A 16,856-nucleotide genomic window follows, 5' to 3' on the forward strand; every position below is an offset into this window, starting at 1 on the left:
GTTCCTGGTATTGCTGTTCTGCATTATGGTTTATTCATTTCCCCAGTGGAACAATATCTGGGATGGAAACCAGAAAGATCAAATGACACTATCAAGAAACTGCAGGTGTTGATACAATAAGAAGCTTTATTATTGTAGTTGAGAAGCAGAAGCAAGCAACCATTCCATAGTTTCAGGTGGCAACCAAAAGCCAATCCAGACATGGAGGTTACTTAAATGCAAACACTACTAATGAGAAAGCAGACGATTACAGCCAAAATATTGGGAAACATATGAGAAGTCCATCAGAGGTGTATGATTTTCATCAAATATATGCAAGTGACTGAGCTACATAATTTGTTGGGGTTTTTTGTTCCTTAAAAAGAAAAAAAGTAAATGGCACACAATAGTGCTTTTCAGATTGGGTGGAATCTTGAGTGAATCAGAAGCTGAAAATAATATCAGCTGCTCTGTTCTGGCTAGGAGTAGGATTGGATACATGTGAACTTATGCTGACAAACTCAGAAATTCTGAACATCCCAGTTATGAATGCAATTTTCTGATTTTTTTTCCATAGTCGTCTTTGAATGTTCATTCTGTGCCTGAGTTGAGGGTCCTTAGAATCTTCGGCAAGGGTCACTTCTGGGTAGCGATAGCGGAGAACAAAGGCTGGGCGAGATGGCTGCACCAGTGGATATGGAGGCACATCCCACATGGGCAATTCCCTCGCAGCACAGAGCGGGAGCACAAGGGTTGCATTGATCGACGCAGAGAGGCTGGTCAGAACAGTGAAGAGCTGGGCCCGGAATGGATATAGTGAACGGTGGTGGCTGAATGGTGACGGTGGAGGTAGGGCATTTACTGTAGCACTGGGTCTTTCCGCAAGACATCTTTACAGAATGGATCTAAGGGAAAGCATTAAAATAATATAAGAAGAGTCTGCTGAATCAGGTTAATGGCATATCTCGTCCTGCGTTCTGTTCTTCCAGCAGCCAACCAGATGCCCTTATTTGTATCCCACAAGAAGGCCCCAAGCACAACAATATCTAGAAAATCAACATTCGATCATTTATCCCCAAAAGCTGTTGGAATTCAAATATTCTGAATATGCTAGAGTGCATCTTGGTTAAACTTACCTGATCTTCAAAGAGCAGGATTCGACTGGAGTGTATCTGTGTTGAGGGAGGCTGATAGTGTCTCAGTGCATCTCAGGGCTTTTTATACCACTCCTTTCCAGAAGGTCCCAATTAACTGCTAGCGTCATGTCCTATAATATAATACCCATCCTGTTCCAAAGTCTGAGTTCACCATCCGTACTCATTTGTCCTGCCTGGTGTTTCATCCCATAGGCAGGATCCTCCCTCCGGAAATTGCGATGGTCCAAATGCTTGCAAACCTGACTTTGGAGAATACTGAGCTGAAACAGCCTTCCTAGCTCAACAGCTCAATTTCATGGAATCATCCCGTTGGAAATGACCCCAAGACTCATCTAGTCCCAAAGCCTGCAATGCAGGAGTATGCAAGTTGCTCAAAATAAAGATATATGCCCATTCACAGTGATGGGATGTCTCCCACCACAACCACGGGTTGGCATGAGACAGGCCAGCTGGCACTGCATAGCTCTAACCTCCAACATCATGCTCCACCAATGCACCCCCTGCCTCAACCACCTGAGCCAGACACCTCCCTCTGCTTAGGGATAGGACCAGCTGTTCTCCCTGGTATATCAGCTTATAGTCAGGATCCTCCCGCTGAAAATTGCTAGGGCCCCCTGCCTCAACCACCTGAGCAAGACATCTCACTTTGCCTAGGGGTAGGACCAGCTATGAACACGCAGAAATTCACCTTATTTGGTGGAACTCCCCCATTGACACAAGTAATGGCAAAGATGTTGTTGGGAAGCTTTTTGCATCCCATCTCGGTTGATTAGAGTGCAGTGCTGATAGCCCCAATGCCGTGGGTTTGACCCCCATACAGGCCATGTGCATATTTTTGCATTGCAGCATGTTGGACTACAGGACCTCTGGGGTCCCTTCCAACTTTAAAATTCCATGATTCCTTGATTCTATGAAATTGGGCTGCTTTAGCTCAGTAGCACCCAAAGTCACGTTTGCAAACATTTGGACCCTAGCAATTTCCGCAGGGAGGATCCCTCATATGAGCTAAAACACCAGGTGGAACAAATGAGTATGTGGAGTGAAATCACACTTTGGGACAACCTGGATATTGTATGATGGGACATGATGCTAGCAGTTAATTAGAACCTTTTGAAAAGAAACGGTATAAAAAGGCCTGGGATGCAAGGAGACACCATCATCTTGCCTCAACACTGAGACAACTCCTCATCCTCGTTGAGTCCTCCTCCTTGAAGAATCAGGTAAGTTTGGTTAATATACATTACAGAATGTTCAAAACCTTTGAATTCCAACAGCTTTTTTTTGGGGGGGGAGGGAGTAGATTTTAGTATTTATACTGAGCTCAGAGGAGTTCAAGAGCCTTATTTATCCTGTACTCTGGAATGTCTATGAACATCTCAACAATGTTATCATACCAAATTTAAACTTGATGAATCTTGAGAATGTGGTGCTTAAAAGGTGTTTAGAGTTACTAGGGGGTCCATTTCCTCCTCAGGTTCCCTGGGAAGAGGAATTGATTGTTGAATAAATGAATGACTCTAAATTAGGCCACATTAAAAATAATGAATCTTAGGAACCGTAGTACTTTGGAGTGTTTAGAATCAGTAGAACACCTACTTCCCCCTCAGAGTTTTCTAGGAACAGGAGCTGATTTTTAAATCACTCTGAAAATTGAAGCACTGTGAGGGGAAGTTAGGCTCCTAAGAACTCTCTGCACCCATTAAGAAACTACCATGGGGGAAGCCATGACTGCTTAAAGTAGTAAAGTAGTAGTGAAGTTAAAATGTATAGAATTGATGGGACCTTAGTCATGTGCATTAGTTTGAACAGGTCGGCTCTGCATAAGACTTGCATGAATGGCAATCAATGACAATTTTAATGGCTTGCCGGGGGGGGGGGGAAGTCCAGTGACAGAATCTAGGCATGTCCTGTGAGGGATACTGCAGGACAGAGGGTTTGGTCAGAGCCACAATGTATATTGGATGATATATACTGAGGTCAAGGCAGACAGGGGTCAAAAATGATTAGTTATGATGTACTTTGCAATGTCCATGAACATTCTAGCAATGTAGAGGCGAAGGAGCACAAAATGTGGTGGCTATGCAGATTATGTTAAGCTTCTGGTTGGTGTAGCTGCCCACAGAGAGCCAGGGCTCAGCAGAGTTTGGGTATTGCTGAGTGGAAGGGTGGGCAGAGAGGCAATACTAATAATTCAGGTGGTTTCACAGGTGAGTGGGGTCTAGACTGCTATGTAATGAATAGGAATAACTCAGTAATAACCAGGCTATGGAGGAAGATATCCCATGTCAATAACTTTTAGCATAATATACTGTACTGTATTCTTTGTGATGTAATGCGATCTAGTCAACTAAATCCTACTCAGAGAACTCCCATTAAGATTTCTGACCCCTTATGTGTTGTACAGTTACAGCACTATCACCATATTAAAAACAATGGGTTCTTGGGAACTGTAGTATTTTGGGAATGGTTAAAACTGTTGGGGTACCCATTTTACCCTCACCAGGTTCCCTGGGAAAGAGGGACTGCTTGTTAAATCACCCTGAAAACTGAAGCTCAGTGAGGGGGAGAAAGGTCTCCTAAAAACTCTCACCAAATAACCATTTCCCAGGTTACTTTGGTGTTAAGTAGAAATCTGCAGGTCGAAATGTGTACAACTGATGGGGCCTTAGCCATGCTCCTTAACTTGAATAGGTGTGCTCTGCATATGACTGGCATGAGCAACTATCCATGGTAGTAGGTTTGTCTATATAAATAAAAAAAGTTTTTCATCATGTTTCAAAAACAATATAGTAGATGTTCTGAACACCAATGGGCAGGGAATGCAAGCATCATTGACCAATGTTTATTTAACTGGAGGCGGTGGTCCTTCTGGATACCAGTTGCTGAAAAGCACAGGAGAGAAGAGGCATCTGGCTGGCCATTGTGAGAAAAGGATGTAGGACTAGATGGACCATTAACCTAATCCACTATCCTGATCTAATGCTATTTTAATCCCTTTATTTCCCAGATTACTTTGGTGCTAAGTACAAATTTGCAGGTTGAATGTATACAACTAATGGGGCCTTAGCCATGGTACTTAACATGAATAGGTGTGATCTGCATATGACTGGCATGAGCAACCATACATGGTAGTAAGCTTGTCTGTATAAATAAAAAAAAGTTTTTCATCATGTGTCAAAAACAATATAGCAGATGTTCTGAACACCAATGGGCAGGGAGCCCAAGCATCATTGACCAATGTTTATTTAACTGGAGGCAGTAGACCTTCTGAATACCAGTTGCTCAAAACCAAAGGAGGGAAGAGGCAGCTGGTTGGCCACTGTGAGCACAGGATGGAGGACTAGATCAGGCATCCCCAAACTTGGCCCCCCAGATTTTTTGGGACTACAATTCCTATCATCCCTGTCCACAGGTCCTGTTAGGTAGGGCTGATGGGAGTTGTGGTCTTAAAACATATGGAGGGCAGAGTTTGGGGATGCCTGGACTAGATAGACAATTAACCTAATCTACTAACCTGATCTAATGTTATTTTAATCTTCAGATCCATTCAGCAAAGATGTCCTGTGGAAAAACCCAGTGCTACAGTAAATGCCCTACCTCCACCGTCACCATTCAGCCACCACCGTTCACCATATCCATCCCAGGCCCAGCTCTCCACTGCTCCGACCAGCCCTCCTGCATCGAGCAATGCAACCCTTGTGCTCCTGCTCTGTGCTGCGAGGGAATAACCCGCATGGGATGTGCCTCCATCTACACTGGTGCAACTCCCGCTTTCACCTCCCCCAGCCTCTGCTCTCCGCTGTCGCTACCCAGAAGTGACTGCAGCCCTTGCCGAAAATTCTGAGTGCCACCACCAGGCACCATGAGAAGCAGGACGTAAATTGGACGAAATTCACGGAATCAGAAATCAGGAAATGTCATTGAAAATGGGGATATTTAGAATTAATTGACATGGTGTACTTGGAAGCATTAAATTCAATAAATCAATGCAGATTAAAATAATTATGGTCATTCAGTTCATTTCTATATTGCTTTATATTTTGAAGGGGGGAAAATCAAATAGTTTTACATTGAAATATCATATCAAACCATCTGGAAGAAATGATTGCAGAAGAAAATCGGATATAACATAAACATTCAAAGAAACATAAATATCAGCAAAGTAATGTATTAAATATTTCAAAAGAAAGCATTATGAAAGGAAGTTAAATATACAGTGCACCATTAAAATAGCAGAATTGGCCTGGGAATAAAATATTATCTCAAGTATGAAGCACACTTGCTGCTTTTGCTGCCAGTCCTGCCAATGGCTGTTCATGGTGGGTGGTGGCTGTGGAAGTTCAGGTTTGATGTACCGGGTCTTCACTCAGAAATAGCCAAGATGGGCTCTCACCTCTTCAGCAGCCTCAACTGTTGTAGCTCTGTCCATCAGGGCCACACCTTCCTTAGCTGAGTGAAAAAATTCTTCTTCTTCTTTGGCGATCACTTACAGCTGAGTAAGATTTTCTTCCATGAATATGGTTTTAACAGTGAGTCCATAAGTAACTGTGGAGGCTAATTCTGGATCCACACATCCTTCCACAGTTGGGACATTGGTTTCGGGGCGGGAGTTGATCACGGTGTGTATTTGCTAAACATGCCTTCCTCTTAGCACGTTTCTCCCTTTCATCCTGAGTTCGAGTGTCTTCAAAACCCACGACATCTTTGGTAAAGGCTGTTCTCTAATTGGAGAGCTTGCAGGCCAATGTTTCCCAGTTGTTGGTGTTTATACTTCATTTTTTTAAAAAAAAATGCCTTGAGAGAGTTTTAAACCTCTTTTGTTGACCACCTTAGCCTGGTTAAAAAAATTCTTGCAAGCTAGGGGCCAGGTGTTCTAGATGTCTCTTGATAACAAGAGCTTTGAACTGCCCCCAAAATGCTTTGACAGAAACAAAAGCCCTTAAGCCATCATAGCTTCTCACTCTGTTATGCTGAGTCCCAAATTCCTAATTTTGCTTAACTGCAATTTTGCACTTGGGTCCTTTAAGAGTAGCTTGTCTCCCCATCTTCCGTCCCTATCCATGGATAAGGTATGAAAAGGGGAGGGGGGGGTAAAAAACTCCTCAACCACTTGGAAGGGTGCATTATCTCGACTGTTCCACTGTCAAAAAGCTCCTACTGTCAGAAAGTTGTTGTTTTTTTCTGTATATTTAGTTGGAATCTCATTTCTTACAACTAGAAATCATTGGTTTGAGTCCTACCTTCCAGAGGAAGAACCATTTACAGTAGACCGTGATGGAAAAAGAATCGGCAGTAAATTCAGGTGTTTGGATAGTGATATTTAGCAGGAGAATTGGGATAGTTAAAAGCAAGACCCTTCATAAAAGCTGCATTATCAGGATTTTGTGTTCCGACCACGTCACCTAAGCAGTTAGAAAGTTTATGGATTTACAGTAGCACTTTAGGAAAAGGAGCTGCATACTATTTTTTCCTGAAAATTTGATAATAAGAAAGTTTGCTGTGGGGAAAAAAATATCCTTTCCTACTTCTGATTGGGTCAGGCACCAAAGAGTGCCAAGATTTGGTGCTGAGAAATCCTGCATACACTTACTTAATTAGTGAACGGCAGGCTTGCAAGAACAGGAATCAAGATCACTTGGGGAAATTGCCAAAAAAAGGCAGGGGATTTGTAGCCAAACTGCACCTTTCTGCAATGACAAGAGATCCAACTAGTGTGTGTCATCATCGAGGCAATCTCACTTGGGCTGCTCTGTGCCTACAGTTGAAAAGATGATGCATTTTCATGTCACAAGGCTCTAATTAAACACCCAAAGTGTTTTCCAGCATGCAACTGCCAAGGCTTTTCAAGCAGTGTTTTCATTTCTTTAGCCATTCACCCCTACAGTATGTCCCTGTTTGTTCTTCCTCATCTTTCACCTCGTCGTACGTGGCGTCCTCCCTTGGCAAGTTGCTTTTTGGCCAAAGCATTCCCAGAAGTGACTTTGAGCAGGGCTGAATCAACGCAAACTCTGGAATGTCACATCCATGTGAATGTAAGTCGAGCCAAGCTGGAGAGTGCTGTTAAGCTTTCAGGCTTCTCAAGGGGATTTTTGCTGGCCACTGGAGGAACCGTGTTCTGGACTTGATAGGCCTTTGACCTGATGCAGAAGATTTTCCTTACATTCTTAGGAACCAGACCACAAGTCCCTTTGGTCCACCTTCCTCTTCTCGCTTTGGCCAGCCAGATGCCTCTGGGAAGCCTACATACAAGGCATGAAGTCAACAGCCCCATCCCACTCTTCTTCACCAGCAACTGGTAGGCAGACACACCTACTGCCTCTGAAGCTGAAGGTCATATGGCCACGGCAGTCAGCAGCTACTGATGGTCTTCTCCTACACACATCAGTCTAATCCAAATGTTAATGGGATTTTACAAATTCCTGGAGGATAAGGCTTCCAATAGCTACGCAATACAATGATTATGTTCTACCTCTACCATTGCATGCAATATACCTCTGAATGCCAGTTGATGGGAATCCCAAGTGAAGAGAGATGATGTTGTGATGAAGTCCGGCTTCTAGGCTTCCCATAAAGAACACAAGAAGCACCCTGTAGGATCAGGCTAATGGCTCACCTGGTCCAGCAGCCTGTTCTAACAGTGGCCAAGCAGATGTGCTCTCGTGCTCCAGTTCTGCTTGAGAGTTTCCCACAGGAATCTGGGTGGGCACTGTGAGAGCAGTATGCTGGACTGAATTGGCAATTGTTTTAAATAAATACACACACACACCCACACACAAAATGTATGGCCATATCCCTATATTTTAAATGTGCTACACTGAAGCTTCACCATACCAGATAAGTGTGAGCTTCCCCATATTGCCCAAACACCTAGGTAATCCTGATCTCACTCAGGGAAGAACGACAGGCGCCACAGCAAAGAAGAGTAAAATGTTTGGGCAGATGCCACTTATAAAGTCTAGTCCTACAAGACTGGCCTGTTGGCCTCCATGTGGCTACCTCTGCTCTCCCCCTAGGTAAAACCATTCAAGTGGCAAATTCATTTTCTTTTGAGGGGTGGGGAGAAGCTTTCACAGCTGAGACACTAAACAGAGGAATACACACACACACACACACACACACTGAAAATGTGTGTATCAATCTATTATGACAGAAATAAATCACCCCTCTTTGGGTCTGACTAAGTATACTTCTGGCTATACTTGCCTACCCACTCTGACACACTGGCAAAGTTGGCAAATGCTGTACGACTTGTCATTTATTTTTCCAATCATCCAAATGCTATTTGGGGGGAAAACCAAACCAAACCGGAAGCACTATGGAATGTTGAATCAATTGTAGTCACTGTATCAGTGCTGTATCTCTCCGCATTTATTCCGGAGGCAGAATTGGCATCCCTGCAACAACAGAAGAAAAAATATTTCTGTTAGAATTCCCAAGTAGCTCCCTACCTCTCCTCAGGAGGCCTTCATCTCCTTTCCCAGTTTTAACAATGAGCCTTGTTCTTTCCTCAATAGAACAGATCAATATTCAACTAATTTCCCAGTTGAGGAGCACCAGAGACTTAAAGAATATCAGGTATGGAAGGTTCTACCTGCAGAAATAACATTCAAATATTCAGATCCACTGGAATTAACAGACCTAAGTAAGTCGTGTTCCTCAGAGGGTCTACTCTGAGTAGGACAAAAAAAAAAGGATTAAACTGAAAGTTATTATGAATCAGTTAGTTAAGTCCATTGATATCAACTGGTCTAACTCAGAGTAGTCCAGTATGAGAAACAACCCATAATTGTTATGATTAAGTTAGTGATTAGTGCCAGAACTGAGTTACTGTGAGTTCAACCTGAGAAAAGCCCTGGGTGGGACTGACATTGGATTCAGCCTACAAGCAGTTTCTTAGCTGGATGCCCTGGCAAGCTAATCAGAAGAGGGAAAATAATATAGCTGTCAGGGAGTGGGCAGAGGAGGAATGGCGGAGACCACCTTCCCAGACTGACCCTTCCAGAGAAGAAGAAGACGGTACAGAATTGCAATAGGGCACTATTATACCACTTTACAGAGTCATGTCTTCCCTCAAAGGATTCTGGGAGCTGTAGTTTCATGAGGGTGTTGAAGGTTCTTAGGAGAACCATATTCCCCTCATACAGCTGCAGTTCCCGGTGTCCCCTGTGGAGAGGCATTGCTTGTTAAACCACTCCACAAACTGTAGCACTTTGCAGGAATCGTGGTCTCCTAACATCTCTCAACTCCTTTAACAACTCTCAGCTTCCCAACACTTCACACTCTTTCAGCTGTTACGCCACTCAGGAAAGGACAAGAGGCTTTCCCAATTCTGCTCTGGGGGAGATCAAACTCAAGAAACACCAACACCCAATACCTCTTTTGAAACGCTGGACCCAGAGCAATTTCCAGGGAAATGACCCAACTATGGCGTGCAACATCAATAACAAGGAAGAAGAGTTATGAATCATAACATCACTCCTTGAAACTACTTGGAAGTGACTCAAGGAAAAATGCTATTAGGAATTAATTGGAATCTTGTGAAAATAAAACTCATCATCGTCTCAGGATACATAGATAAAAGCCCCAAGCGGACACAGCAACATCACCAGATTCCCTCAGCACGGAGACACTCCACTCGAGTTCTTTTCACTGCAGAGCTTGGTAAGGTATGCTATAATTCATTTTAACTCAAGGCCTTTTCGTAATCTTGGAGGTGGAAAAGAAAAAGAAAAATATACCATGAAAGTCCATTTCTTTCCTGTTAAGGTGCACTGCTTTTTATTTCAGCTTTTTAACCCATTCTAAATCTGTTTAGGCAGAAGCTTAAGGCACAGAAAGTTGGTGGTCAGTGCAGAAGGGACACCTTAATGTGTTGATGATGCCTACTCAGAATCTATGAATAGTTTTGTATCATTTAACAGAAGGTGAACAAGGAAGTAGAGGGGTTGTAGGTAATAATATTAAATAACAATAGTTTTATTATTTATATCCCATCCATTGACCAAGAACTTGATGGCAAGTCTCCAATAAGCTATCCATCTATCATCTATCTCTCTACAGTGGTACCTCGGGTTAAGTACTTAATTCGTTCTGGAGGTCTGTTCTTAACCTGAAACTGTTCTTAACCCAGAGCACCACTTTAGCTAATGGGGCCTCCCGCTGCCACCGCATAATTTCTGTTCTCACTGTGAAGTAAAGTTCTTAACTCAAGGTACTGTTTCTGGGTTAGCGGAGTCTGTAACCTGAAGCATATGTAACCCAAGGTACCACTGTGTTAGATTTAGTTATCTTGTTTTATTTTTTATGGTTATATTCAAGGTAGGCCAGTTGATATAAGTGAACCAAAGGCAGGGGTAGCCAATGCAATGTCCTTCAGATGCTTTGACCTAGAACTCTGATTGTCCCTGGCTATATTGATCAAGCTGGCTGGGACTGATGGGACTTGTAGTCCAGAACACCTGGTGAAGACATTGCTGGCTATCCCTGAACTAAATTATTCCTGCCCATTGATTTCAGTGGGCCTATTCTGAAGGAGACTGAAGCTGGACACATGGAGGATAATGTTATCAATGGCTACTAGCCACAATGACTAGATTCACCCTCCACTGTGAAATGCAGTATAACTCTGGTTAGCAGCAGCTAGGAATCACAAGTGGAGAGAGTGGCTATTGTAATCAGGTCCTGATTGTGGGATTTCCATTGGTGCATCTAGCTGGCCACTACGAGAAGCTGGCCTGGTTGTGGGCCTTTGGTTTTAAAATGTCTGTTGGAGAACCAGAACACTGTGAAATTCAGTTACTGTTTACCCTTGTACACTTTGTCCACTCTCCACCTGATGTGTCCTTTCAGATCTATACATCCACTTCAGCCAAGATGTCTTCCAGATGGAACCATTGCTACGCCAGCTGCCCTCCCTCCACCATCCAAATTCAGCCACCTCCCTTCCTCCTCACCATTCCTGGGCCAGCTATCCACTGCCCCGACCAACCTTTTTGCATTGAGCAACACAACCCTTGTGCTCGCATGATCCCCTACCATGGAGGGGCACACCATGGTGGACATGGGTCAATCTATAGCCGTCCAAACTCTGGTTTGAGTTCAACCAGCATCTACTCCAAAAAATATGTGTCAAAAAGTGAGGGTGGATGCAGCTCTTGCCAGTGAGAATAAACCCTGAAGCCGCCAACCAAAGAATGAATATGAGGAGGACCATGGAGCAAGAAATCCAGATGTTGGCTCCACTGTAGACATGAGTTCAAAAATTTATGTTCCAATATACAACCTTCTAACTTAAAGGACCCCCTTTCACATCTGCTGAGGCAGTCACCTGCACATGTCCTCAACGTGAGTTCAGCACTTTGGATTCTGAATCATGTTCTAAGCCAGGAACATTGTATTCTCATTGGGCAGTGATGAAACCGGTGGTGCCTCACTATTGCCCTGTTTTAGCTGAAGAGGTGCATATTTTAAATGCAATGTTCCACTGTGATTGCAATTGTAGGAGAAGAAGAGTGATAAAGTCTTCATCGTGTGAGATTTGTCCATCAATACTCATCTAACAATGTTAGGCTATTATTATTTTTTTTAAAATGTAGTTGTGTTGCTTAAGTTCTACTCAATGTTTGCACGAGCTAGTCCTCCATGTTGCAACTTGCTGGTCCATGTTTCCATTTAAAACAAACAAACAAACAAACACACACACACACACACACACACACACTATCTGTTTTTGATACTGCATGTCTTCATGTGGAGTCTGATTTGGCACTCTGTGTTACCTGAAATTCAACATGTGGAATTCTGTCTCTTCCCTTTCAGAATAAATGCTTTACTGCATCAAAACTCCCAGTTTCCTGCTGTGTTCATGTATTTCCTTTTGATATCAAGATTCTCATGTGCTGATACATTTAAAGGTGAAAAGTGACTACTTGACTCCACCCCCCCCCAAAAAAAATTAACAATATGTGAGGACCTGTGAGGAACAGTGTAACAACCATCTTTCCTGGTCCTGGTTGGGGTCATCTGCTCTCCCCCTCCCTCCCCATAAGACTTGCTGCTCACCACAACACAATTCTTTTTGGGATATACCACTGTGCCAATATAAAGGTAAAGGTAAAGGTACCCCTGCCCGTATGGGCCAGTCTTGACAGACTCTGGGGTTGTGCGCTCATCTCACTTAAGAGGCCAGGGGCCAGCGCTGTCCGGAGACACTTCCGGGTCACGTGGCCAGCGTGACATTGCTGCTCTGGCAAGCCAGAGCCGCACACGGAAACGCCGTTTACCTTCCCGCTGGTAAGCGGTCCCTATTTATCTACTTGCACCCGGAGGTGCTTTCGAGCTGCTAGGTTGGCAGGCGCTGGGACCGAGCAGCGGGAGCGCACCCCGCCGCAGGGATTCGAACCGCCGACCTTTCGATCGGCAAGTCCTAAGCGCTGAGGCTTTAACCCACAGCGCCACCTGCATCCCAATATATCTTCTGCAATAAAGGGTTGTTTTAGAGTTTCCTATGCAGCAGAGTGTGATGGTTTAATAAGTGGGGAGGAGTTCTTCTCCAGGGAATATAATTTAATACTTACTTAGAAGACCTTGCTTATCCCACAATGAAGGGTAGGACCCATACCAACAGTTTCAAGTTCCAAGAAAGGAGATTCTGACTAAACGTTAAGAACAACTTTCTGGCTGTAAGAGCTGCTTGGCAGTGGAATGGTCTCCCTCGACATGTTGTGGATTCACCTTCCTTGGAGGTTTTTAAGCAGAGGTTGGATGGCCATCAGTCATGGATGTTTTAGTTGAGATGCCTGTGTTTCAGAGGATTGGACCAGGTGATCTTTGGGGGGTCACTTCCAACTCTGCAATTTTATGATTCTAAGATTTCATTAGGCCAAGCCTCTAAAATTCTCCAGCACGTTCACCATGTGGAAGAAAGAAGAATTCCTCTTGAACAGACTTTTTCTGCATGTCTCCTGAGCGCAATGAACCAAGTTTGTCTCTCTCTGTGCTGTGCTGTAGTTTGTGAATAGTAATGCATTTGCCTGGCCTGTAATTACTATAATTATTCGAAGTCATTTCCCATGGCCATTACTTAACTCAGCCGAGTTAAGGAGTAATGTTATACCTCAAATTTAGAGTCATTAAATAATGTTATACCTAAAGGCTTCACTACTTGCCTGATCATCCTCCTTCCAGGAAGGGATGTTGCAAGCTCTGTCAGTCGCATCCAGTTGCAGCATGCTGGGTCATTTATGTAAAACTGATGGCTAGTGCACATCTATAATTTTCATTATTTCCCTGGCATCTAAGGGGAGACTGAAAGAGCCAATTTGGCAGGCCTGATTTGTAACCATCATTAACAAAGACTCTCCTCCCTGAAAGAGAGGGTAGTGGTTGTGGACGGGAGCCCGAGCACCGCTCCTAGCAGGGGGCGTTGCCCCCTGCCTCCAGCTCACCTGGCTGGCACTCACGCCCCCCCCGGTGGCCGTCCAACCAGGTGCCATGGGGGGGCGTGTCCAGCAGCCTTTATGCTGCAGTGCCAGCCTCCCCCCCGGCCTCATTTCACTTTGTCGTCCTGGGCGAGTCACCCACCCTCCACTCCCTTTGAGTTAGGGCTTAGGTCATTGGCCTTGCTATGGACCTTAGGTTGGTCGCCCCGGTTGCCCGGGGGGCCTGGTAGGAGTTTTTCCATTTGGCATTAGGCTTTTTGGTTTTTTCGCCTACCTCGTAGCAATCGTCACAACTTTTTGGTGGTATTGGTGGGTAGGTTAGGCATTGGAATAATGTGTTGTGGTGTGTCGAAGTGCTAGGTGTGGCCATCGCTTATGCCTTCAATTTCTAGGGGTATTCCGTTAATGGAATCTGGCGGTCGTGTATTCCGTCCGAAGCCTGCTTGGCGGGAGGCCATGGCACGACCCTCGGTGACATCAGGGGTGAGCCTATAGTTGGATTAGCATCAACAGGTGATGAACCCCTGGTGAATAAACCCACTTGTTTCGCGATCCAATGCCTAAGCCAATACCTTTTCATTGCTGTAATCAATAAAGTTGTGGCCTTTTCTAGCCCATTAACCTTATATCACGTGTCCCTGTGTCTTCATTTTACTTCGCGGGGGTCGGGTCCTCGAACCACAACCATCATTTGTAATCACTGGCCAACAACCAAAGAGCTGTTTCAGACAAGATTTCCAGAAAGATTTCTGTAGGACTATGAAACAATTCAAGAAGGTTTCATTGGGTATTCATCATCTGCATTTAGTGTATTTTGTGTGTTGCGTGTGTTGAATTAAGACAACAGGTCACATCTAAAAAAGAATAGGAATATATCTAAGATGTATTGTGCTTCTATTGTTGCAGGGATGCCCAATTATGCTTCCAGAATTAATGCTGAGAAATACAACATTGATACATTGCGTACAGTTGATTCAGAATCCTGTGGTGCTTACTGTTTGTTTGTTTTTTTCATTAGCAAGTGGATAATTGGAAAAAGTAAATTACTAGTCGTACAGCATTTGTCAACTTTGCGGGTGTGTCAGAGTGGGTAGGCACATATAGTCAGAAGTATACTTAGTCATAGCTAGAGAGTGGTGATCAGTTTCTGTCATAATAGATTGATTCACACGGTTTCAGAGTACAAGGGACTATTGAGTTATACCAGCAACATTGGATGAAAGAGAGATTTTAAGGACCCATGGAGTTAGAACACGGTGTCTAGAACAGGGAGGAGTTTTCTTCAAGTCCTTTGTTGCAAGGCTACAGGTTGTGTCTGTAAACATGCCCAGGAGATGTGAGAAAGTATATTACTCTCTCACTAGAGTAATAAAAGTAATTTCCGCTCCTTCTTCATCAATCCTAATTCTCATAGGGAGTAGATCCATCAGTCTTGGTTTCTTTTAGTTTTTCATTTTTCAAAACTCCCATTTGCTTCAGTTCTGTATTAATGTGTACTATTACTATCCTTATGATTGAAAACCTTTTTCTTAACAGAACTATCACACTTTTATTATTGTTCATTAGATTTCTTACCTGCCTTTCACTATGAGTTTCCAGGATGAGTTACAGTACAGTGGAACCTCGGGTTGTGAATGTGATCCGTGTGGGAGGCACGCTCGCAACCTGCACCACCGTGTGTGTGGATGCACAGGTCACGATTCAGCGCTTCTGCGCATGTGTAAAGCGCAATTTAGCGCTTCTGCGCATGCATAAGTGCCGAAACCCAGAAGTAACCCATTCTGGTATTTCCAGGTTCAGCGCGGTGCGCAAACCGGAATCGCGTAACATGAAGCGTCTGTAACCCGAGGTACCACTGTACTTACTTACTTATTTCATTTATATCATACCTTTTCCACTAAGGAGCTCAAGGTGGGGTACATGGTAATTTCCCTCCTCATTTAATCCCCACAATAACCCTTTCTCCCTGGGTGAGAACAGTCATTACCCAGTTGTTTAGGCAATTTGGGAAGACTCACACTGAATGGTGAAGCTTCCATGTAGCACAAATAGGGACATGGTCCTACATTTCTCATGCGCTAGGGTGTATATATGTAATAAATAAAATAAAATATGAAGAGCCCTGTTGGACCAGGCCCACCTAGTCTAGCATTCTGTTGCCAGAGTGGCCAAGCAGATCTCCCAGAGTGCAACTGTGCTCAGGTTGTGCTTGAGACTTTCCCATTGGTGTCTGAGTGGAGATTTTGAGAACAGGATACTGCTCTACCCATTGGCCTGATCCAACAGGACCCTTCTCATATTTTTAATAGGAAACCCAGAAGCAGCATCTTTTTCCCCATTTGGGATTCCCAGCTCAAGAGCACTCTCCAGTCTAGCTCTTCTTACATTCCCATGGCGTGGGAGATTCCATCATTTGTGTTGATTCAGCCCTGCTCAAATTCACTTCTGGAATGCTTTGGCCAAAAAAGCAACTTGCCAAGGGAGGACTCCACGTACGAGGTGAAAGATGAGGAATAACAAACAGCTACATAGGGATGAAGAGCTAAAGAAATGAAAACAATGCTTGAAAAACCTTGGCAGCTGCATGCTGGAAAACACTTTGAGCATTTAATTAGAGCCCCATAACGAGAAAATGCATCATCCTTTCAACTGAAGGCACAGAGCAGCCCAAGTGAGATTGCCTCAATGATGACACACAGTAGTTGGATTTCTTGCCATTGCAGAATGGTGTTGTTTGGCTACAAAGCCTTTTTTTCTTACTGTTGTGAAATCTGGGCAATTTCCCCAAGTGATCTTGATTTCTGTTCTTGCAAGCCTGCCATTCACTAATTTATTAATCCTAACTAGAATCATAGAATCATAGAGTTGGAAGAGACCAGAAGGGCCATCGAGTCCAACCCCCTGCCAAGCAGGAAACACCATCAGAGCACTCCTGACATATGGTTGTCAAGCCTCTGCTTAAAGACCTCCAAAGAAGGAGACTCCACCACACTCCTTGGCAGAAAATTCCACTGTCGAACAGCTCTTCAACAATCAATCTTTGCATTCTTTCAGGATTGACCAAATCAGAGGTAGGAAAGGATATCTCCCCCCAGCATATATATATATATATATATATATATATATATATATATGGTGTACATTTCAATTTTTCAGAGAAATTTAGCTGGAAGCACCAATTCCTAAGATGCTATGGAATATCCACAAACATTCTAACTACTTAGGTGAAACGGTTAGGCCACAAAATCCTGATAATGCAGCTGTTATGAAAGGTATCTAT

At 43.8% G+C, this 16,856-nt stretch overlaps 1 long non-coding RNA gene across 1 annotated transcript; it reads left to right on the plus strand.

Annotated features, from left to right (window-relative positions):
* Positions 1-9,712: 9,712 nt before the first annotated feature.
* On the plus strand, positions 9,713-11,978 carry LOC307205831. Its single transcript, XR_013834091.1, has 2 exons — positions 9,713-9,802; positions 10,986-11,978. It is a non-coding gene; the product is annotated as an uncharacterized lncRNA (long non-coding RNA).
* Positions 11,979-16,856: the final 4,878 nt, after the last annotated feature.

Source organism: Podarcis cretensis (assembly GCF_951804945.1).
Source record: "Podarcis cretensis genome assembly, chromosome: 16".
Lineage (NCBI taxonomy): Eukaryota > Metazoa > Chordata > Lepidosauria > Squamata > Lacertidae > Podarcis > Podarcis cretensis.